The 23,162-nt window shown below is 47.8% G+C and overlaps 1 long non-coding RNA gene across 1 annotated transcript; it reads right to left on the bottom strand.

The window, feature by feature from the left end:
* Window positions 1–17,324: 17,324 nt before the first annotated feature.
* LOC147912048 (uncharacterized) lies at window positions 17,325–20,647 on the bottom strand. Its single transcript, XR_015550299.1, has 3 exons — window positions 20,435–20,647; window positions 18,940–19,180; window positions 17,325–17,969 (listed from the first exon to the last, which is right to left on the bottom strand). It is a non-coding gene; the product is annotated as an uncharacterized LOC147912048 (long non-coding RNA).
* Window positions 20,648–23,162: the final 2,515 nt, after the last annotated feature.

Genomic DNA, 23,162 nt, shown 5'->3' with positions numbered 1-23,162 from the left:
GACATCCTACGTTGCCCCGGCAAAGGAGGAGGGGCAGCGGGGCTTGCCGTGCCCTCGCCTCCTGGAGGGGAATTATTCCCCTCGTGCATGGTGGTTCCTTTCTGAGGAGGCAGCAGGCACCTGTACCCTCCAATTGGCCACGTTTCCCTGTGACTGCATGCTGGGTTTATGTCACCCAGAGACACCCACCCCCCAACACACACCACCACTGCTCTGCCTCATTTTTCTGCTCCTATGTCCAGAGTCGGAGCACCATATCGTTTACAATCGATTGGTTCTGGCAAATCAATAAGGGAGGGGAGAGCTCAGCCTGCTGCCTGATGGGAAGCATGTGGCCCTCTGGAAAGAGTCTATGCTCTGGAGACAGCAGGTGTGGGTTCAAGGCCTCCCTCCTCCCTTACTAGCTGTGTGACCTTGGGGAATCCGCTTAACCTCTCTGAGTCTCCACTTGTTCACCTATAAAAGCAAGAATGGAATGGGATCCAAGAGGAGGTGAGTATCTGCGACCTCTAGAGGGTTGCCATGCCTCTGGCACTCTTGTGGGCGACATGGACTCCTCTAGTAGGGGAAGTGGCCCTGCCTCAGTTATTATTAACTTCTTTTTATGCAGGCACCTGTCTTGTGTCCCAAACCAGATGATCAATTACTCAGGGACATAGTGTGTCACATGCTGTTTCTCCATTTCTCCCCTTTCTGCCCTCTGCACAGTGCTGGGCACTCAGGGGGCTCCCGATGAAGCCACAAGAATTTATTGCTGACATTTGCAAGAGGCTCTCAAGTGGCTCTCAGCCCTGCTGGCCCCTAGAATTACCTGGAGGGGTTTAAAAAGTACCCAGGTATTTGGACCCAGTTGGTGTGGTCTGTGGCATTGGGACTGTGTCTGTGTGGGTGTGTGCATGTGTGTGTGTGAGAGAGAGAGACAGAGAGGGAGAGAGAAAGAGAGAGACCCATTTAACATACCTATTTAACATACAGGTAAAGAAACACTGATTTGTATCCTTAGGAAATGTGCCATCTCACACTGATGCTTGAGCACAGCCCTTCTCTAGGGGAGAAATGGACTATGTTGTAAAATGTTCCTGATATCCTTGGATACAGTGCTCTCTATTACAGCTTTACTGTCAGTCAATGATTTAGGTTAGGGATAGTTTTCTTTCTAAATCAACTTTATTGACATAATTTGAATACACTAAAATACACCCATTCAGAGGATACAGTTCATGAGTTTTGACAAATATATACATGCACATATCCGCTGCCCCAGTCGAGACACAGAATAACCTGTCATCCCAGAAAGGTCCCTTGTGGACGTGAGAATTTAGAAGCTTTCCAGGTTATTCTGTGGTGCAGCAGAGTCTGAGCACTGTGGAGCATGTTCTGTTCTGACAGTCTCGGCTTTGGGATCAGAGAGGTTGTCCAGGATAGCACTTCTCAAACTTCAATAAGCACAGCGTCACCTGGTAATGGCTTCTCCTAAACATCGTCTGTAAAATGAGGGGATGGAGCAGGAGGGGTGGGCCTGGGCCTCTGCATTCCCAACAAGCTTGGCACACTGCAAGGCTCTGGTTCCACATCGCTCATTTTGCAGATGAGGGAACTGAGGCTCAGGGCATGGATGTGGGTGACTTGCAAACCCTGGTTTTGAAGCTCCAGCTCACTGGGTATGAATGACAATCTTACTCTTTCGTCCTCCAGTCTTTCTCTTTTATTTTGTGAGGAAGATCAGCCCTGAGCTAACATCTGTCACCAATCTTCTTCTGTTTTGCTGAGGAAGATTGGCCCTGGGCTAACATCCGTGCCCATCTTCCTCTACTTTATATGGGACGCTGCCACAGCATGGCTTGACAAGTGGTGCATTGGTGCGTGCCCAGGATCCAAACCTGCGCACCCCGGGCTGCCGAAGTAGAGTGCACGCACTTAACTGCTATGCCACCGGGCCAGCCCCCAGTTTTTCTCTTTTTGGTCTCTAGCCAAACCCTCAATCCTAAACAAGAGGCATGACTGTGATAACATGTCCCTCCTCTTTCCCTTTGAGCATTGTCTGTCCCTTCCAGCCTGCTCCCACCTGCCCTGTCCCCACTTGAGTCACTTTCCTGGGAAAGGACCTCCTCCTTTGACTGTTTCTGAATGATCTGCCCATTCCTCATCAACACCTACCTTCCCTGCTCCATTCTATTCCTCAGTGTGCATCAATCCAATTTAATGAGCAAGTGTTTATTAAGCAATAGCACTGGGCCAGGCCTGATTATGGCCTTGAGGAGGAAAATAAACTAGAAGCTGTGATTAAGTTACCCAAGAAGGCAACTGAATAACAGAATATGTGAGCTGAGAGAGACCTTCGTGATCGCCCCACTCCATCCCCTTATGTTACAGACAATGTTTAGGAGAAGCCACCCACCGCTAATCTCAGTGCAGAGGACTAGGTATAGCAGACCATGCAGAAGACAGGGGTTTGAGAAGGACCTTGAAAAAAGCATAGGAGAGGTTGTGAGAAGACAAGGCAGAGTGTCCTGGCAGAGGGCAGGGAGAAACACTGCTGATGGAAACCGGGCCCCAGTTCTCAGAGGATTGGGAAGAGGTCCTGTGGACTTGGCTGCCCAGACAGCTGGCATCACCTCCGGCTGCTGGGATAGTCATCACTGCTGGGATACAGAGGTGACAGTTTGCTTCTCCTCTATCTAGGTCCCTTCTGGGCACTGTACTTGGGGTTTGACCTCCGGGAGGTGTGTGTGTGTGCCTGGGGTGGTCTGGGGATTAGGTCCCACGAGCAGTGGGACCTGGAGGTGTTTGGACTAGAGAAAAGAAGATGTTTGGTCCAGGGGGTCTAGGGGCCATGTTGAAACATTAGAAAGACTATCCCATAGGTTTAATTATCACTGTGGAATTTAGCGAGAGGTAGGTTTTACTTCACCCTTGAGAAGAACTAGGTTCTGACATCCCTCCCCTGAGGTAGATTGAGCCACCTGAGGAGGAAGGGATTTTCACTCCCTGAATGTGGACGGCTGAGACTGGATGAGGACGGAGTTGTCGGACGTCTAAGCTTCCCTGGCCACCCCCTGAGAGTCCACCAGGGGAAGCCAATCATCCCCGTGGCGTTGTGTCCATCTTCATGTCTGAGGGGCAGCCCCCATAGCAATTTGCCCTGTGGCTACCTGGCTGAGACCTGCTTCCTTCTTCTCAGAGGAGCAGGCACCCATTTGCCTCCCAGAATAGATCCACACCTAGAGTTTAATGGCCTCAGGCAGGAAAACAGATGACAGTATAGGTTAGGAAAGAGGAAGGGAATGGGGTTCTATCAGGTTGCCTCTGAAGGATATTTGTGTATCTGAAAAAAACAGACCTGGAATTTAAATAAGAGGTTGATGCTGCAGGTGTAGAAATGAGAGTTAAAAAAAACAAAGTGAAGCTTGTCTAGGAAGATCATGAGGCTCCAGACTGCTGTGGATTGAATGTCTTGTAGGGTTTTGGGGAGGATCAAATGTAGTGGAATTTGGCCATGGCCAGCCCTAGGAGTGGTCTCAGCCCTGCCACAGCCAGCTGTGTGTCCTTGGGTACACCAAGGGTAAGTTTCCTCTTCCCGCTAATGGTGAGATTGTCCTGAAGATACTTAAGGTTTCTTCCAGCTTAGACACACTAGAATTCAGTGGTTTTAGGAGTTTAATCCAAATCCCCACCCATCAGTGGAAATCAGGGTTGAGCTGGACTACCTCAGGGGAATGGTGGGGTCAGTGTCCAGCAGGGCCAGCCATGGTTACACTGGGAGGGTCCAGAGTAGAAGGGGAGAGGTGGATGATAAAGGTGATATGAGGTGGGGAAGAAAAAATTGGCTTGTCCTTAGTCCCTTCAGTCAAGCATTGTGGAATCTTTGCTTGCCTGCCAATTGCCTGCCAATCAGGCTTGCAACGTCCCTATAGGACCTCGCAGGGGTTGCCTGGTCCATGTTCCACAAAGCGGGAACAACTGCTGGTTAATTACGTAGACAGGAGGTGAGGAGCACAGCTGTCTTTGGAGCCAACTCACAAGGAGCTGCAACTTCTGCAGTCAGCTCTCGGCCAAATGTGGGAGACAGGCTTTTCCAGTCTCAGCTGAATGGCTCCCCAGGGATTGTTCATCCCATAGCAAGCCTGACCTTGGCTCTCTGCTGGGAGGGAAGAGCCTGCTCCCTTGGCTGGCTCCGCTGAACAGGAGGGAAGTGGCAGACAGTCTGGGTTCCAGTGTTTTGGGACTTTGCTCAGGCCATGCAGCTCATCTCTCCAGCTCAGATCTTCAGCCTGGAAAAAGAGCCCAGATCTCAGCATGAATGCATTCTTAGGAGACAGTGAACAGCTGGAGAATCCTTCTGATGAGTAGACCTAAAGAATGCTGAGATGCAACCTTCAAGATGAAAAAGCCAGGATGCTAAAAACCCCAATCTCTCCCAGATCCCAAGGCACTCTTTCTCACTGATCCACACTGGCCCCAGAGTACATCTTAAGCCAGCATCCCAGTCAATGTTGCCACATGCACTGAACCCTCAGCCACCTCTGGACTAGAGGCTTAAATCCGACACAGCAAATGGTTTGGGTTTACTTATAGGACATGTTCCTCTGGCAACTGTACAGTTATCTGTAAATATCACCTCTGCTGGTAGACAGGAGCGGTATGGATAATCACAACATCTGATGGTCCCATTGCCATAATACCTGCACCAAGTAAATTCACAAATGGTTAGGTAATAGAAATTGATTACAAAAAGTTATTCATTATCATTTTCTACTTAATTTCCTAAAAGAGCAATTTGAAATCACATGGGGATTCTATAATTTTGGTAGACAGTCAAGTAAATTGCTTGTAGCAGGTACTTATCAAGTACTTTTGAGTCGATGAATGAATGAAGAATGAATGAAATTAAAGCTCTCCCAGTTTTTCTCAGTATCATCAATAATCTATGTTTCTTCCTGAAACCTTAACATCACTTTGAAAGCCTTTGTTAAGTGAAAGCCATTTCTCTGTAAACTAGAACATGTTGGTGAAGAAGTTTTGCCGTGGAGACGTTTCCCATCCCTGCAAACCAAGTAATTCACGCTCTTTTTGTGAGAAACACATCTCTCTCAGAGTGGGGCTTTGTCAGAAGGGTGCACCAAACCCTCATGAGGCCAGAGTTACATCTGCTCCTCCTTCTTGCTTCCCCTTCCTGCTTCACCTGATCCCGTTGGGATGAGGTGGGAGAGCCTACTCTGGGCAGGATGTGTTGGTCATTAACTTTGTAAATGGACTTTCTAGACAACTGTGGTCGATTTAGCTTTGGTGTGCATTCACTCAGCTTTTTTCCAGTGCATCTTCTTTCCTAATTGTGTTCGCTTTGACTTATTGCAAGATCAGGGTGCAGCTCCTGAGGTGCTCTGCAGGGCAAAACAACTGCGTGCGTTGTGAGGCTCGGTATAAACGAAACACCAGCCAGCACATGGGAGCCACCTGCATCGGTGCACACTCATACTTGTGAGAGTCTGGCATGTAGGAAAGCAGCATTCACACATTCGCCTGAAGAGAGCCACCAGCATTGGCACATTGTTGCCCAAGGGTTCCAGGGACTCTGGGTGACTCCGGGTTTGCTGGCAGTCTTCTCCCTCCCTTTCCTGCCATCCCTGGCTCCCGACTTGGGCCGCAAAGACATCAACCCCCCAGGGTGGAAGGGTGGAGGCAGTAGGTTCCTAGGCATGAGGGGTGGGGTAGAGGAGGAAGAAGAACATTTGGTCTAGAAGGCACCAGGGGTCATAGGATCCTACATGGCTGAAATGGAAGGGCACTGAGGAGCATCTAGTACAACATCTTCATTTCGAAAAGGAGAAAACCAGACCCAGAGAGGGGAGATGGTTTGTGAAGTTAATGGAGCTCATTTTTGACAAAACTAGGACTGCACTCCAGGTCTTCTGACACCCAGTCCCCTGCTCGTCCCAGTGTCCCATGCTGTCCAGGGTAGACAGTGAGCGTTAGTCTGAGGTTCCCCTGAGAGCATCAACAGTCTCTTATGAAACCCCGAGTCTCGAGGTGGGCCAGGCCAACTGCGAAGCTGATGGAATCGGCCTTGTGTTTCTGGGTAAATCCCTTTTTACCATCACCTTTCCTTGGCTCTGCATTCTGACTGAACTGGAAGATTTTGTGCATTTCAAAATAATTTTAAAATATTTATCATATCATTTAATCCACAAAACAATTTTGGGGCAGAGCTATTATTTCCATTTTATAGATGAGAAAACTGAAGCTCAAAGATGGGGAGCAACGTGTTCAGTCACACAGACAGTAAGTGGCTAGTGCTAGAGTCTTGGCACTTCTCTTGAGGCCATCCAGCTGGGTCCTCTTGCACTTGTCAGTTAATGAGACTCCCTATATAGATGTTCAGGGACATCTTCTCAGTGGGAAAGGGAATAAGGGTTATAATCTGTTTTAAACCCTCAAACCTGACCCCATTTAGATTTTTCCTGGCCTGAGGTAGACATCTTGCTTCTTTCAGGGAGTTTTAGAGTTCAAGGACAGATGCGAGTTTCATCTTATGCACTGAAGAGAACAGAGTCTTATTATTGTACTAACTTGGGTTTGAGGGCAGCCCTGTCAGTTAAAAGCTTTCTGGCCTAGGGAAAGTTACTTAACCTCTCCGAGCCTCTATTTCTTCATGCAGAGATTAGCGTGTGGGAAGCTTACTGTGGAGTGCTTCTGGGAGCAGCACCTGTGGAGGAAGGGAAGGGAGCAGGACTGGGCAGAGGGAGAAGCTGAAAACACTGTATTGCATACAGAGCTGTGAAGCTGGGAGAGCCCTGCAGAGTTGTCCTGAGTTGGGGTGAGGGGGCCGGGCCTTTAAAGCCCCAGACCGATCACTCATTGGATGTGGGGCTTGCCCTTGGGTGAGTTGGCTCTCTTCAGCCAAGTGCAGTTCCAGAGAGGTCTGAGAGCTGGGAAGTGAGCCCTCCAGTCTTGAAGGGGGAATCTGGGCACCGTAGGACAGCGTCCGCTCTGGTGCTTTGCTGAGTTGCTCTAGGATGAAATGAAATGATTGGAATGCACGTACAGTGCAGGACTAGAACAGAGAGGACGTCCAGTTGACATCTGGTCCCTGCTTCTCCCCCTGCCTCTTGCTCTTGGTGAAGGAACCTTTGCCGTCTTCCAGGTAAATCTATAAGGGACAGAATCCACAGACCTCACAGAGACCCAGAGGGCCAGAGGGCAGGAGCCTCACTGGAGAACCTGCTGCCTTACTGAGGGGCATGGAAGGGTGTGCGTGCATGTGTACGTGCACGTGTGTGTGTGTGTGTGTGGCTGAGTGTCTGAGTATCCGGTGTTTCTGCCAAATCAGCTATAAGCTCCCCAGGGCAGGAACCATTTCTGTTATTTCATTCTCATTTCCCAAATAGTTCCTTTCTTAGTGTTGTAGGTCACAATGGATATTTGTTAACAAGATTTAAATCTATGTGTCATTTATTTGCTTCAAAACATGCTATATAGCATACATATTTAAGATAAAGAGATTAAAGATGGTAGAATGAGGAGTATAGTAACCAACCACACACAGTAGTTACAAGACCTCAATGCGACCATACATACGTAAGCACCATGAAAATTGGGGAGCCGAATGGAGTCCCCACGAACGGAGTCCCCACGACTCCTCCTGAAAATCCTCAGACAATTGTGAAGCATGAACCATATGGAAAAGATTATTATAGTGTGTGGAGGGGGACTGAGGATGATGCAGTCATGGTCACAGCCACCCTGTGCCAGGTACGATATACTTGATTTTCTTTAATCCTTAGAACTCTACATGGTGGGTACTGTTCCTAGCCACCTTATACAGATGAGGAGCCTGAGGCTCAGAGTGGTCAAGCCACAAGACCAAGTTGACCCAGCTCATAAGTGGCAGAGCTGGGATGCCCACCTAAGAGTCTGCCTTAGGCCATCACTGTGCTCCCATGCCCTGTTCTTCAGCCAGAGGTCCCTTCTTTTCAGGGAAAAGAAAGTGGACCTGTGCATCCTGTGGAAAAAGAAAAAGCGGATTGTGAAAAGTTAAAATGGCTCGCCAGCCCACAAAAGGGACTTTAGGGGATGGTGACCCCCTCCCAAGGGAGGGGATGTGGGATTGGGGTCAGAGGAGAGGTTTCCGACTGGAAGAAGTTTAGAAGCTGAAATGAGTTTGTGAAGAAGGTTGTAGATCTTCTTCCCCGGAGACCACTACAAATAGGCCACAGTAGCCATCAGTGGCAATAATCAATGGTTCGCTGCTCATCAGAAACAAAGGTGGGCTGATAAAATATAGGCCAGGGTTAGCCCAGCTGTCTCACTTCTGGAAGGCCTGCTTTCAGGCCAGGATGGCTGAGGTTGGCTGGTTATTTAGTCATCTTGAATTCCTCTATTCCTCTCAGGGACGTTTAACAAGTGAATCTCCCCGGTGCATTTAAAATTGGACCTGGGTCATATAGGTAACGTCTCAGAGCCATCATTTATTTATTCATTTCTATTGAGATATAATTGACATATTATATTAGTTTCAGGTATACGACATGATGATTTAATATTTGTATCTATTGCAAAATGATCACCACTATGTCTAGTTAACATCCATCACCATACATAGTTATAAAATTTCTTTTTGTTGTGATGAGAACTTTTTTTTTTTTTGGTGAGGAAGAGTAGCCCTGAGCTAGTATCTCTTGCCAATCTTCCTCTTTTTGCTCAGGAAGATTGGCCCTGAGCTAACATCTGTGCCCATCTTCCTCTGTTATTTTTTAGTGTGTGTGTGAGGAAGATCAGCCCTGAGCTAACATCCCATGCCAATCCTCCTCTTTTTTGCTGAGGAAGATTGGCCCTGGGCTAACATCCATGCCCATCTTCCTCTACTTTATATGGGATGCCGCCACAGCATGGCTTGACAAGCTGTGCATCAGTGAGCGCCCAGGATCTAAACCTGCGACTCCTCGGGCCGCCAAAGCGGGGTGCATGCACTTAACCCCTGTGCCACCGGGCCGGCCCCCATCTTCCTCTGTTTTATATGTGGGATGGCTGCCACTGCATGGCTTAATGAACAGCACATAGGTCCATGCCTGGGATCCGAACCTGCCAACCCTGGGCTGCTGAAGCGGAGCATGTGAACTTAACCACTATGCCACTGGGCCAGGCCCGTGATGAGAACTTTTAAGATCTACTCTCTTAGCAACTTTCAAATATACAATACAGTATTATTAACTATAGTTACCATGCTATACATTACTTCCCCATGATTTAGTTATTTTATAACTGGAAGTTTGTACCTTTTTAACCCCCTTCACCCATGTCACCCACCCCCAACCCCCGCCTCTGCCAACCACCAATCTGATCTGTATCTATGAGCCGGATTTTTTTTTCTCACATAACACAGCAACGATACGATATGATGATCCATTTCATTGTGATGTGCAGGATCATAACTACACTGTCAATGGATGATGTGGGAATTCTAAGGATTTCCAATATTGTTTCTATGCAAAAGGTCTGGACTCTCGAGCTCCCTTGTATTTCTCATCCTCCCTTTTGAGAAATTGAAAGCGATCAGGTGATCATGAAGACGATCTCACATAAGTGAGATCATACAGTATTTCTCTGTCTGACTTCACTTAGCATAATGCCCTCAAGGTCCATCCACGTCATTGCAAATGGCAAGATCTCATTCTTTTTTATGGCTGAATAATATTCCATTGTGCCACATTTTCTTTATCTATTATTTTATAACATCTCAGAGTCCCACCTACTGTATGAAGGTGTGTGTGCCTGCACGCCCAGAAAGGCTGCTCCTTTTCTGGCAGCGGCTGTGGGGTCTGTCTTCTTTGGTGTCACAGTTGTCCTGAAATCTGTGACATGACTGCGTAGGTGTGCATTGCTGGAGCTCCAACCTTCTCAGGCCCTATCCTGATTCTTTTACCCGGAGACGCCTGCTCTTTACTGCCCACTTTTTCTGACTTCAGCTCCAGATCCATTACTCTGCTCCCTGTCAGCCCTCCGACTGGCCCTTTGATAGTTTTTCTCTAGGGCTCACTGTGGGTTCCCTTTTATGTACATGCCATACTCACCATGTGGGTTTTGTCCACTCTAGACTCTGTGTAAAGTAGCCCCTCGGATGAGGAACCCAGACACGCGCATGTCAGCCCCCAGGACTGGAATGGACAGGAGGTGCAGGGCCTTAGAGGGAAGAGGGCTGCCAGAGACACTTAGACCACAGCCCCTCCACCCAGCCTCTGTCATGTAACTTGAATCTCCTTGTCTCTAAAGTGGGGACGGTCATTTCCACCTTACGGGTTGTTTGGCAGTGTTCGCAAAGGGTGTGGCACACGCTTTGGAGATGCTCAATGAAAGATGGCTGCCATTGCATTGCATTGTGATTTTTATTAAACTATGACTACAGCCTCCCTTGAGGGCTGGATGATAAAGAGAGGTGATAAGAGAAGGGAAGCCAGCTCTACCAGAGAGACAGGCAGACGGAGGACCCAGGCACAGGGGATACCCCCAGAGAGGTGGAGCAGAGTTCTGGAAAGTATTACTGCTGTTGCTGGTGTTGCTGTAGGCTTTGCATGAGCCTCATTTGTCATGGGCCCCGGGGCCTGCGCTGCAGGGAGCTCACTCCAGGTCAAATATTTGGGGACTCCATATAGATCCCAGACCAAAAACCTGACATTACCAGCACTCTTTTAAAATTTGGGTGGTCTGAACTCCAACGAATCGTCTTCATGATCACCTGATCGCTTTCAATTTCTCAAAAGGGAGGATGAGAAATACAAGGGAGCTCGAGAGTCCAGACCTTTTGCATAGAAACAATATTGGAAATCCTTAGAATTCCCACATCATCCATTGACAGTGTAGTTATGATCCTGCACATCACAATGAAATGGATCATCATATCGTATCGTTGCTGTGTTAGTCATTAAACAATGCACCTGAAAGTTGAATGCTATGCTGTGTTTGCACTTACCCTGAATGCTGACCTCTTGAAGAAACGGAATCGATTGGAGGAAGCTGAGGGGGTTGACTTTTGTGGGGACTCTGGAGAAGGATGTGGGGATGTTCAAGGACTTTTGAGGTTGGTGGCACTGTTTCTTTATGATATCTAATTCCACTCTCCTTCTCGGTGATTCAGATGGATCACTTGAGCACCGCTCTTGCATTTATCAGTCATGATTAAGGTTAATTTTTGGCTCACAAATGGAGTGACTAGAGGGAGAAGGGTGTAAGAGAGGGAAGGATGAAACGGGAGAAAGGCAGACGTCAAGGGGCAGAAAGGAAACACACAGATTTCTTTAAAGACACTAAACCATAGCTGATTCAATAAGCTAAATGCTTTAGGGTCTTCTGCACTAGATCCTGAAGGACAGAGGCAAAGAGGGAGGAGGACCAGACGCTCACTCAGGAAAAGAAGGGAAGCAGTGGAGAAAAAGCAGTGGGTGGACAGTCATCCTTGCCTGACCTTAAGGGGGCTGGTCACTCAGGGCCCCCTAGCTGCAGAGATCAGTGCTGGGTGGGGGGCAGCTGGCAGAAGGCATGAAATATATGTAAGGTCAGGTGTTTATAATTTGAGATCACATGTTCCTGAAGGTAAGGGTCATGTGTTGGGGGAGGGCACAGTGGTGGTGGGAGTCAGCTGTTCTTTCACTATTATTATGATTAGGTGAGTGTCATCCTATTTTATATCAATTGATTGATTAATTTTATTCCTTCACCCAACGCATATTAATTGAGCTCCCACTATGTTGTAGTTCTTGGGGTACGGTGATGAATATAAACAGACAGTCTCTCTTCTCAGGAGCTTATAGCTCAGTGGAGGAGACGAACACAAATGAAGTAATCACACAAATGCATGTAAATCTGCGCCAGTGATAAATGCGGGGAAATGTGGTCTTTAACGGAGGCATCTGACCTGGTCGTTTGTGCAGTGAGGCTTCCGCAAGGAAATGATGCTTGAACTGAGATCTGAGGGACGACGGGAGCCGAGTGAGCTGAGAATTGAGAAAAAGTGAGCGGGGCAGAGTGGGCAGCAGGCGCAGAGGCCGTGTGGTGGGAGGGAGCCCAGCGGGGATGGGGCTCCCCAAGGAGGTCACCGCTGCTGAAAGGAGGCAAGAGGGAGAGCATGGGGACAGTGGGGCTTTGAGGTGGGCCCCATTCAGGAGTTACAGAGGAGGAAACTGAGGCTCAGAGAGGGTAAGTAGTTTGAACAATATCATACAACGCAAAAGATCTGGACCTGGGATTCAGTCCTCATAGCTTGGAAGCTTGTGGCCCATAAGTGTCTTTCACATATTAGGTACTTTGTTCAGTGTGAGTATTTGGGGAAGACCATCTTATTATCCCTCACTAAAACATTAACAATATTACATATTGGTAATCAAGCATCTAGAATAGGCATATAATACAGTCATAATGTCTTATACTAATATGAGTGTTAATTAAATATATACATAATAGCTCGTCACATCTTTGTAACTTCCACCCGTATGTTTCTGGAATCTTTCTGGTTAGTGATACCACAATAGCAAGAATAAGTAGCACTCTGTTAAGTTGAAAAGCAAACCTCCAGCAACACGGGCAGATTATCACAGCAAGACTGACTGCAATGCTTTGTAAGGTTGTATATTTGCAGGTCATTATCACTCTACACGATAGACATGTTCTGGAAAACTCCTCTTTAAGTTGAACTTGGGCAACTGAAGACCTACAGATAACCTGAAGAATCCCTTCTTCCAGAACCAAGTTTGATGTGTTTACATATTGGTACAGCAAGTTTTCTTAAAGCAGGGCCCACCTGTAATATTTGAGGGCTGACTTTTGAACATTGTAACATTTTTGCTGTCATATATGAGAAGATAGCAGGTGTATAGATTGTAGGTCTGCATATATACATTTTCTTTTTTTGACTTGGAAGTTGCTATATAGGGTCTCTATCTAATGTATATAAATGGAGTGACTTTGGCTTTCTGTACTAGGCTGGAAGGCTTCTTGGCAGAGATGACACAGGATGATGGAAGCTGGATGGCTGACCTTCAAGATCTCCTCCTGTCCAGCCACATGCAGCATCTGTAATGAACTTCCCTCTCCCTGGCAGGATGTGCCTTGTGCCATAAGCCACCTCTCAAGGCAGTCTCCAACGTCCTGCATTTGGTTTCTTGAGCTGCCTGATCTCACCTGCACTACTTCTGGCTCCTAACCTTCATGACCTCCAAACTCGTCGTCTGTCCCCTCGTGGTTTTTGTCTGGGCCTTTTGGCTTGCCACTCAAGTGCATCTCACAGCTTTCAACCTCCACTTCTCTCTGTTGCCCCTTCATCTCTCCCCTTGGACAAGGTGAAATCATTGATAATCTACAATGTAACCATCTCATCCTTTCTTGAAGGGGGGGTGATGGGGGTAGACCAGGCCAGTGTTCTGAATGGGGTGATGGTCTAGATGGAGAAAAAGCTGTGGAAGCAGCAGGCCTGGGTTTGAATCCTGGCTCCGCTATTACTGGTATATGACCTTGGCAAGTTATTTCAACTCTCTGAGCCTCAGTTTCCTTTACTATAAAATGGTGAGGAAAATTCTGATTTCATAGGGTTGTAGTGAGGATTTAGTGAAAGTATGCAAATCATGTGGCACATAGTAGGTGGTAATACTTGATAACTCTCATTTTAGTATGAACAGGGTGGCATGCAATAGGAAAATCTTGAGGGTGAAGCTAAGAGATGAGCAGAATTCTGTCAAGTTCAAAGGGCAAGTGAAGAGTCAGGAATGAGAGATGGTCCCCAAATGTAAGAAGTGGGGCAGACACTGAGCAGATTTATCCACTTGAGGAAGGGTGGGAGGCAGTTGTCAGATGAGGCTGGAAGGCAGGCCCAGCCCCTGTTCACTGACCACAGGCTGCCTGGCCCCAGTGGTCATGGTGGGGGTCTTTTAAGGACCCAAGAGTAGGGAGACAGGAACGTGCTTCTGTGATTGAGCAAATCCTCTGTGTTTCTCCTCTGTACCAATCCCTACCCCAGAAAGTCCACTTCCCCCGAATTTGGTTGGCCCGTGTTCTTCCAACCCTGAGATTGTTTCATATGTCACTCCATTTCTCCCTCAGCTGTTCTTATTTCAGTTAAAATAAGTTTGACCTACGTCACTTTGACTAATACGCCTCTGGCGGTCACCAGTTAGCTTTTTTCGTTTCTGAGGCTGAAGTTCCACTTGGCTCATCGGTAGCATTGGGCTCAGCAGGTCCCAAGTTTCATGCTATAAAACTGTGATGGTTTTATTGACCAATTAACATAGGTTAATGATGATTGTTTTTATGAAAGTTGGCGGGTCACCCTCTGGACAGCGGGTTGAGCAATGTCATCTCAGCCTTAATCATAGATCATAAAATGTTAGAGCTGGAAGGGTCTCAGAAGTCATGTAGTGCAACCCTCTCATTTAACAGAGGAAGGAACTGAGGCCTGGAGAGGTTAAACTCTGAATTAAAAAGGCCAGCAGGGTAGAGAGAGGTGTGGAAGCACCAGCAAGGGCAGGCATTTCTCCTAGAAGATTCAATAAAGAGGCTCCGATCTCTTTCCTATAACCACAGAACTCAGGCCTTCCAAATGCTGGGTGCAAAGAGGATGCTGTGATCATAAGGCCAATGTATGAGGGACTAGATATCGTAAAGGCTAGATGACCTCTCAGATTTTGATCAGTTCTGCCATTCTAGGGCATTATTTTGTATGGCATACATGATACTGGACATATAACAATTTACACATTTGCTTAAGTTCTTTCTCCTGTAAAGAAACTTCTTAAAAATAGGGCTGTGTTACTCACCTTTGATTCTCCTGTAGCCTTGCTTATAGCATGTACTCAGTAAAAGATTTGCCGAATGGATTAATGGGTGAAGATGTTTTGAAAGTGTGTGACAAAGAGTAGCCAGGTTCTTGACACAGAGGGCAGAGTGAGTTTTAGAGCACAGTAGACTCTCATTTAGTTGGCAACACTTAAGAAAAGACTAGAAGTATGAGGAGTGGGAAAGGAATTAGTTTTGAATTGAAGTGATGAGACCTGTAGCTTACGGGTTTTCTGAAAAAAGAAAAAGAATCTTTCCAAATCCCATTGAAGCTTCTTAGCTCAAGAAGAGAGTCTGTAAAGACTGAAGATGGAACATGGAACCACCTTGACTGGGAAAATGTTTTAGAGATGAGGACAAGGTTGCATAAACAAACAGTCCAAGGCATGCTGCCAGCTCGCGGCAGCTCTGGCACTGGAATCCAAGGCTCTGGCTCAGCCTGCTGCCCTTTCCTGGGGCTGGCTCACTTCTGCATTCTGTGACAAATTCCTACTCTGCTAGGGACAAATAAGCATGGGAATCTGAGGTCCCCCACTTCTCAGAAAAAAGAAGAGAAATGTCGGAATACATTTCCATTTGGTTCACACATTGGCAGACACCCTTTTTACTACCCCCTGCGCGAGGCTCAAAGCCCTCGGACCTTCCAGCCATCACCGCGTGTCCGCCATCTGGCAGATATGTTCTCACCTGGAAGCTCCTCTTGCGTCTTGGCCAGAGGACCCTGGCTGCTGGCACTCCCCCTCTGCTCGGCAACAGGAGTGTTCCTAAAGGGAGTAGCATGCTGATGAATTTCTTATATCTTACTGGATCCTGCTCAAGGTTGTTGATCTGAGCAATCTTAATCATCCAAATGAGTTTGCGGCTGTTACTTCTCATCAGAAACACATAGTCTGTGCTATCCATAAAGTGTTGGTTTCCACGCAGGGTGCTGAGGAGACAGGGGTTCTATGCCCAGGGCAACAATAGAAAATTAAATCTGCTCCCTAAGCCCCCTTGTTGGACTTGGGAGGGAGAGGAGACACATACTGGGGAAGCACAGAGAAGAGTCTCGCACATTGTTCATAGAGTGTTGTTTCCACCTGAGACCATTTCTGTCATCTTTCTTCCCTTCACTCCTCCCTTCCATCCTTTCCTCTCTCCCTCCATCCTGTCTTTCTTCCTCCTTCTTTCTTCCTTTCTTTCCCTTCCTCCTTTCTTCTCTTCCACAAACATTTATTGAGCACCTACTAAATACCAGGCATTAAGTCAGGGGGGATGTTGTGGATGGAGGTGGGATACAAGAGTTAATGGACTCTGGCTTCTCTTTGGGAAGAATGTGCACAACCGAACTGCAGAGAGAAAGCAAAGCTGTGCACAGAAGTAACTGTCTAAAACTCCCACGCAGAATCCACGAAGTGTCACAAGGGCCCATGCAGGGTGGGGTGTTTCCTCAGGAGGGGGAGCTCAAATGCAGTTGGGAATCAGAGAAGCTATCACACGGGGCATGGTATTTAAGCTGATCCTCGAAATGGGCGTGTTGAAGGCGAGCAGAATTGAAGGTGATTTCTCCCTGGATTCTCCACATCCAGAAATGGTCTCTTCCTTCTCTGACGTCCACGGTGCTTTATCTCCTCTCTCTGATGGCATCTTCCAGGCTCTGGGGTCTGCTCTGTGGGTGCCTTTCCCCTGCCCCCTCTCCTTGAGGCAGGTCTGGCTACCTCCTGGCCTTCTGGGCCTTGATTCCCTGTGAGACGCCAGGAGTTTAAAATGCAATCAGGCAGCGATGGGGACTTCTATATTCAGGAAACACAGACGAGATAGTATATATTTTAACAACAGACTTTAAAATGTTAGCCATAGATATTGTATCAACAGAAAGAGAAGTCCAGTTTAAAAAAGGAGATAAAAATACCTAATGCTGTAGAGTTTCCAGAGAGGAACAGTGCCATTTGGGAGGATTTAGGAAGCAGTTGTCCATCAGTCTGCCAATCTGGGAGAGCTTTCCTGAAGGAAGGCAGGCTTCAGGGACTGAAGGAGCCAGCTCGGCCTGGAGGGTTGGGACGGGAAGTTGACTTGGCACATGGCATTCATAACACTGAGGCTCCTGGAGGACAGAGACTATGTGGCAGATGCTCGTGAGTCCCTGAAAGCCAGTGTGAGGCCCGGCATATGAATGAACGAGCCATGAAAAAAGTGTATGGGAGGCAGTTGAGAGGCTGGGCAAGACAGTACAGGAAGCTGCAAGTGAGGGTGAGTGCCGGGGGCTGAGAAGATGGGCTGGGATAGAGCAGGCGCCTCATAGGCATCTTGCTGAGGGCTTTGAGGTGAAGAGTGCTGCATGATGGGGACACAGTCCCAGGCTGTGAGGATTTCAATGCCCCATCAGGGCTTTGGGTGGGGATAATCCAAAGGATGGGCCCCAGGAGTTCAGGAGTCTAGAAGACACTCTGATGGTAGCATCCCTATGACCTTGGCCAGGTCACCTCACCTCTCCCACCTTGCTCACCATCCACCATTGTAGAGGGCTTCTGTGTTCCCTCCTCCTCTTGTTGTCTGGCCCCCTGGGGGCTTTTCACCTTGGTCATGAGGCCAGACCAGAGCTGAGTGGGCGGTTTGGAGGCTGGGAGAAGAGGCTGTGGCCATAGCTGAAGGACAAGAGGATAAGGACTGAACTATGTACTGGCACCGGCACAATTGAGGAAGAGGCGAGAAGCTACAACGTTTGCCAACTGATTTATCGCTTAGGAATCAAGACAAAAATAAGGGAAATAATAACAGTAGCCATTTATTGGGTGCTTAATATGTGCCTATTGCTACACATACAGTGTCTACCTTATAAGATGGGTATTAGTATTATTATCCCATTTTATAGATGGGGAAGGTGAAGCTTAGAGAGGTAAAATGACTTTTTAAGGTTAAAACTGTTAAAAAGTAGTAGAGCTGGAATTTAAAAACTTGACTTTTTACTCCTGCAGGGCTCTAAGCCACTGCTTTATTCTGCCTCCCTTAAGTAGATTTGCTCAGGAGGCTTCATCTGGGTAAGTGGTGTCCCGTCACAGTTCGTCATGAGGGGAGGCTGGGAGGCATCTGCAGTCCTCAGGGTTCAGACCCCGGACTCAGAGATCACGTGCACATCGGGTTGGGCGAGCAGGCACACGAGGAAGGAGAGCTGGGATCTGCCATCAGAGAAGGGGGAGAATAAGAGGCCTTCTCATTTGTGAAGTGCTTTCTGGCTTCTGCCGTAATTGATTCTCATGACAGCCCTGGGAGTTAAGCATGGATTTTTTTTCAATCCCCATTTTCCAGTTGAGGAACCTGAGGCCTGGAGAGGTGAAAGGAACTGCCCAGGGCCATCCAGCTGGTAAATGGCAGGAGAGCAGAACCTGGTTCTCTTTTCCCTGGGCTCTGCTCCTTGTCGGGATTGGACACGGGGTCCCCAGAGGATGCCCACCTTGCTGGAGGGCCAGATGGCAGGGGAGCAGAGCAGGCGTGGTCAGGGTCCTAAGAGCTGAGGTGAGAAAGGTTCTGAAGCATGTGACCTCATCGTCAAAGCGCCAAGCAGGGCAGAGGCCTGGGGGCTGAGGGTCTGTCTGAGAGCAGCATAGCCTGATGCCCCGAGCTAGAGGACAATGCCATGAGACAGAGCCCAGAAATGAATGATTCACCCCAAATGGGGTACCCTGTGAGGTCCCCAGTCAGAATCCAGGGGGAAGGAGAAGGCAGGACAGGCAGCACAGGCTGGGTCTCTCTGCCAGCTTTAAGCCTTTGGCATCAGGAAGCCTGAGATCAACACAGACTGAAGAGTAATGCTGATGGGCAGGGTGCCCAGCCCTAGGCTGCAGGGGCAAAAATACGTGTTTTGGAGACAGATTGCTCTGGGTTCACACCCAGACTTGCCACTTCCTGGCTTGGTGATTTTGTGTCTTAGTTGTCCTTTCCATAAAATGCAATAACAACAGCTTCTATACTGACATAAAGCATGAAGGAGTGAATATATATTCATGATATTAAATGAGTTAGCTTGTTTTATGAGCCCACTGTGTGCCAGTGTCGTGCTAGATGTTGGGGGTAGTTCAGTGACCCACACAGACAAGAGCCCAGCCTTCACAACTTGGGCCCCCACAGGTACTAAGTCCCTCCTCCTACCTGTGAAGTACCTGAGTTCCCAGGGAGGAGCAGGGGGTGACCGGACGGAGAAGCAGAAACTGGACCTTGCTCTGAGCCCACAGTTCCTGAGCCAAGCAGGAGCCAGAGGTCGTGGGCGTGGAGCAGGCGTTGGGGGATGAAGTGGATGGTGGGCACCTCCGTGATCCTCCTTATCAAGCTGCCCTTGCACCAGAAGCCCAGAGAGCTTGACAATGATGATCTCACTGGTGTTCAAAGCTTCCTGGGGGAGACCAAAGGCAAAACAGAAAGCACTGGAGTGTGCTTGTGTTGACAGCTGAAGGATCAGAGTGCCTGGCTGGAGATCACAAGCTGTGGGGGTGGTGAGGCAGTGCACAGATTCTGAAGGCCCTGCCCTGGGCCCCCAGGCCAAGTTCACTGACCACAGACACTCAAGGGAGGCTCCTTTTTCTAATCAACAGTCTGCACCATGTGCTAGATGTTTTCCCATATGGATTACCTTTTTCAATCCTCCCAGGCCTGGAAACAGGGATTGTCATTCTCATTCTCTAGATTAGGAAACCGAGGTATAGAGGAGTGACGCGGCTTGCGTAAGGCCAGGCAGCTTCAGCTTCATCCTATTAGCTGGGATGCAGGTTCCCTCCTCTGTCTCTAAAACACACACACACACACACACACACACACACACACAGAGGAAATGCAGAGACTGGAGACTTTCCCCCTAGGCTGGCTAACATAGTGGACCAGGATGACCCCACTTGACCTCCATCCTGCATCCTTCCACCTGGAGTAGGCAGAGGGGACAGGGTGGGGAGGAGGAGGTGCAGGAGTCACATCGCAGGTTCCCCAACAGCCCAGGGCACAGACGGTGGCAGAGGAAGGCAGGATGCTTCTCTGCCTGCCAGCCATCCTTTTTCTGGTCTGCCTCTTGACCACACATCTCACTCCCGCTTTTGATCCATTTTCTTCATCTCTCTCTGCTTCCTGATTCATTCCTTGCCATCTTTTTCAGTATTTTCCTTCCCTCTCTTCACTCCCTCTCTCTCCCTTTTCCTTCCCTCCCCTTCCCCTCTCTCCCTGGATTCTCAGGACTTCCTTACTCCTTCTCCCTTTCTCATCCTCCCTCGTTTTCTTCTCTTTGTCTCTTTATCTCCTTCCCTCCTTTTCTGTTTGTTTTTCTTCCCCCGTGCCTCTCTCCCCAGCCCTCCCTCCCGCACCCTCCCTGCCTGGCTCCCTCCATCTGCGCCTCCAGCCCTCCCTCCGCCCCCTCGCCCCGCCCTCCCCTCGCCCAGCCTCCTCCCCCTTCCCTCTCCGCTCTCGCTCTCCGTGATTTATTACTTGCCCTGCTGCTTCTGACAAACTATTTGTAGGAAAATGAGATTTGGTCCGCGCTGGATGGCTCCTCTGGGAGGCAGGCGTGGGGGTCGGGTGTCGGAGCCCCCGTGCGGCCCCCCCACCAGAGCCCACGGCGCTTACGGAGCTCTTTAAGATAAATGAGCAAAATTAAGAGACTCACTGGGGGAAGAAAACACTGGATGGCAGCGAGCGAGAGCGGATGGTACATGGTTTCCTCCCAGAAATTCATCCACGTGCGCCCCACTGGGGCCTCCCCCGTCTGCTGCAGACTCCAGGGAACTCCCTCCCCCGGAGAAGAACTTCCAGCCCTGGGGCGCTTTCTTTCTTCCCCAAGATGTGGCGCTGAAAAGGGCAGAAACCTTTCGAGCGAAGCACAAGCAACAGATTGGGGGTGGAGCGGCAGGTCCCTCTGGAGGTGGCCGGGAAGAAACCGGACGGAGGGGGATGGGAAGGGGAGGGGACAGAAGAGCCAGAGCAGGTGGATGTCTGAAGGGCAGTGGGACGGGCTGCCTGCGGTGGGTGGGTGGGTGCAGGTGGGGGAGCAGCCCCAGGCCCCGTGTGAGGCCCAGGCTACTTAAGCCGTACCTGATCCCATGGGACCTCAACAAGGTTCATGTCCTGGTCACAGGCACCACTCAGGGGACTGGAGGCAGTGGAAGCCCTTGGCAGAGTCAAGCCCCCAGGCCTCAACTCAAAGACAGGGGTTCAACTCCTCTGGTTGTCTGGGTAGCACACTCTAAGCTCCCTGAGGGCAGGGGGTGGGTCTGTTGGTTTTCCTCTAACACCTTAGGCTGACCACAGCCAGCCCTAAGTATTACTTGTGGAGGGTGGGATTGCATGAATACAAGAATGTCTTGCAAGCTCAAGGCTCCATTTTCAACTCCAATGGGATGTGCTTGGAACCAGTTCTTCAGACCTTTTTTTTGCCTTATTTTTAAAACAATACATTTATTTTTTCCGTCAAACATTAAGAAAATAGAGATAAGCACAAACAAGAAAATAAAAATCACCTGTTATTCTATGGTTTGTTATTTATCCTAGTTTTAAAAATACATATATTAAAAAAAGAGTTATATTGTACACATTTTTTGACTTGTTTTATCTACTCAACATTATATTGTGCATATCTTTTTATGATATTAAATATTCTTCTAAGATATAACATTAAATGGAAACTTTTATCGTATGTTGCATGTTTTGTGTAGGATTGTTTTATAACAATGCACATAGTTTTATTCATTTTGATTATTTCTAAGTTTTTGCTATTATAAAGACATGCTAACTTTAGTATTATCCAAATCACCACATTTTTATCCTAGTCAGTGATAAAAGCAGTGATTTCAGCTCTCTCCTAGCTTTATAAGAACAAGATGTGACATATTTCAAAACTTGACAACTACAGTGGGCCTGATCTGAGAGCCCAGACTGAATCAGCCCTTCTAGAACTTGATAGGTTTTCAAAGACCACCTGAATCTGCAAACCAAGGTGATCTGAGAATGTTCTGGAAGCAAGAGAGGTAACTAAGGTTTCAGCTGCTATAAGAACAAAAAGATATGGTATTTGAAGAAAAGGATTATTCAGCTTGAATATTTGAAAGACATTGGCAAATAAAATGTGAGCCAAATTATAATAAAGGGTCAAGTTACCTCTGATTGGGGTTAAGTATGTTATATGATGATACTAATTTCAAAGTGTACTAAAATGTAAAACTTGAAAACGGTGGGGGTCATCCTAAGAGCCTAGTATGAAAAGTGTCCACTAGCATATGAGTGGGGAACAAAAAGGGATTTGAGATATAAAGATTTTGGAGGAAAAAATTCAAAATTTGGTGACCCCACAAGGGTAACCCAAGTGACAAGGCACTTTTGAAGTGGAGGTTCGCTTCCCTCCCTTGGAAAACAAGGCTTTGTGAGGGGTGCCCACCTGTCTGTCTCCCTGTCAGTCTGGAGTGTGTGGGTGTCAGGAAAGCTAGAAGATAAAGCAAGATAATTTGATCATTTGCTCTTTGGATTAGGGCTGCCATCAGCAGTTTCACTGTAAACAAATGAAAATGTGTGTACGTTGTCCTGAGATCTCTACCAAGGCGAGATGCGACCCTTCCAGTCAATCTGTTTCTTGAGACCTTTGACGACACCTTGCATCACTTGTTATAAACTTCATGTCCTGAGTGGCTCTCTGAGGCAATATTGGGAGGAGGGAGGAGTCTATGAACTATTGTCAATATTTGGGAAATATTTGGATTCCCTACAATAACATGTCTCAGGCTAATAAATGCCAAATTTCTTTGCTTTGGGTTAATTTATACCAACCTAATTTGGGAATACTTCTTATCTCAAACGGATTGCTCTGACTGACAGTTTTCTAGGTCTTTGATTTACAAACGAACGGGAGAGCCAACTGTTTAATAAACACAGTTCTGTTTGTTCTAATCACGTAGGAGTTCATGGCTGGGTAGTGAAGGAGGTCTTTGGTGGAAAAAGCTTGGGAAGCAGAGTATCATGTCATCTGTAGTTCTTTCTCTACTGTCCAGCTGCCATTGAGGCAAAACCTGCTCAAACGAGAGGACTTTGTTGACCCTGAAGTTGACAGTATAGTGGGGATTTGCTAGGAAAATCCATCCAAATCTCTTTCTCTCTCAGATCTTGAAGAGAAAGGTGACATCTACTGAGGGTGAGGTAGGGTGGAAGGCATCCATTGATGCCTGGGGAAGAGGCATGGATATGACAAAACAGGGACCTGGGCCAAAAAAGATGATTCATAGCTGATTGAATCTGAAGGCTCCCCACTTCATTTTATTAGGAAGAAAAGATGCGGTGGGGGGTGTGGGGGGAGAGAAAAGAAATTAAAACACCATGATCCCTTTAATATGGTCCAAGATTTACTCTGC

The sequence above is a fragment of the Ceratotherium simum genome, chromosome 40 (genome assembly GCF_057802395.1).
Source record: "Ceratotherium simum simum isolate JZ-2026a chromosome 40, ASM5780239v1, whole genome shotgun sequence".
NCBI classification, from domain to species: domain Eukaryota; kingdom Metazoa; phylum Chordata; class Mammalia; order Perissodactyla; family Rhinocerotidae; genus Ceratotherium; species Ceratotherium simum.
This window is presented reverse-complemented; position numbering and strand designations above follow the sequence as displayed.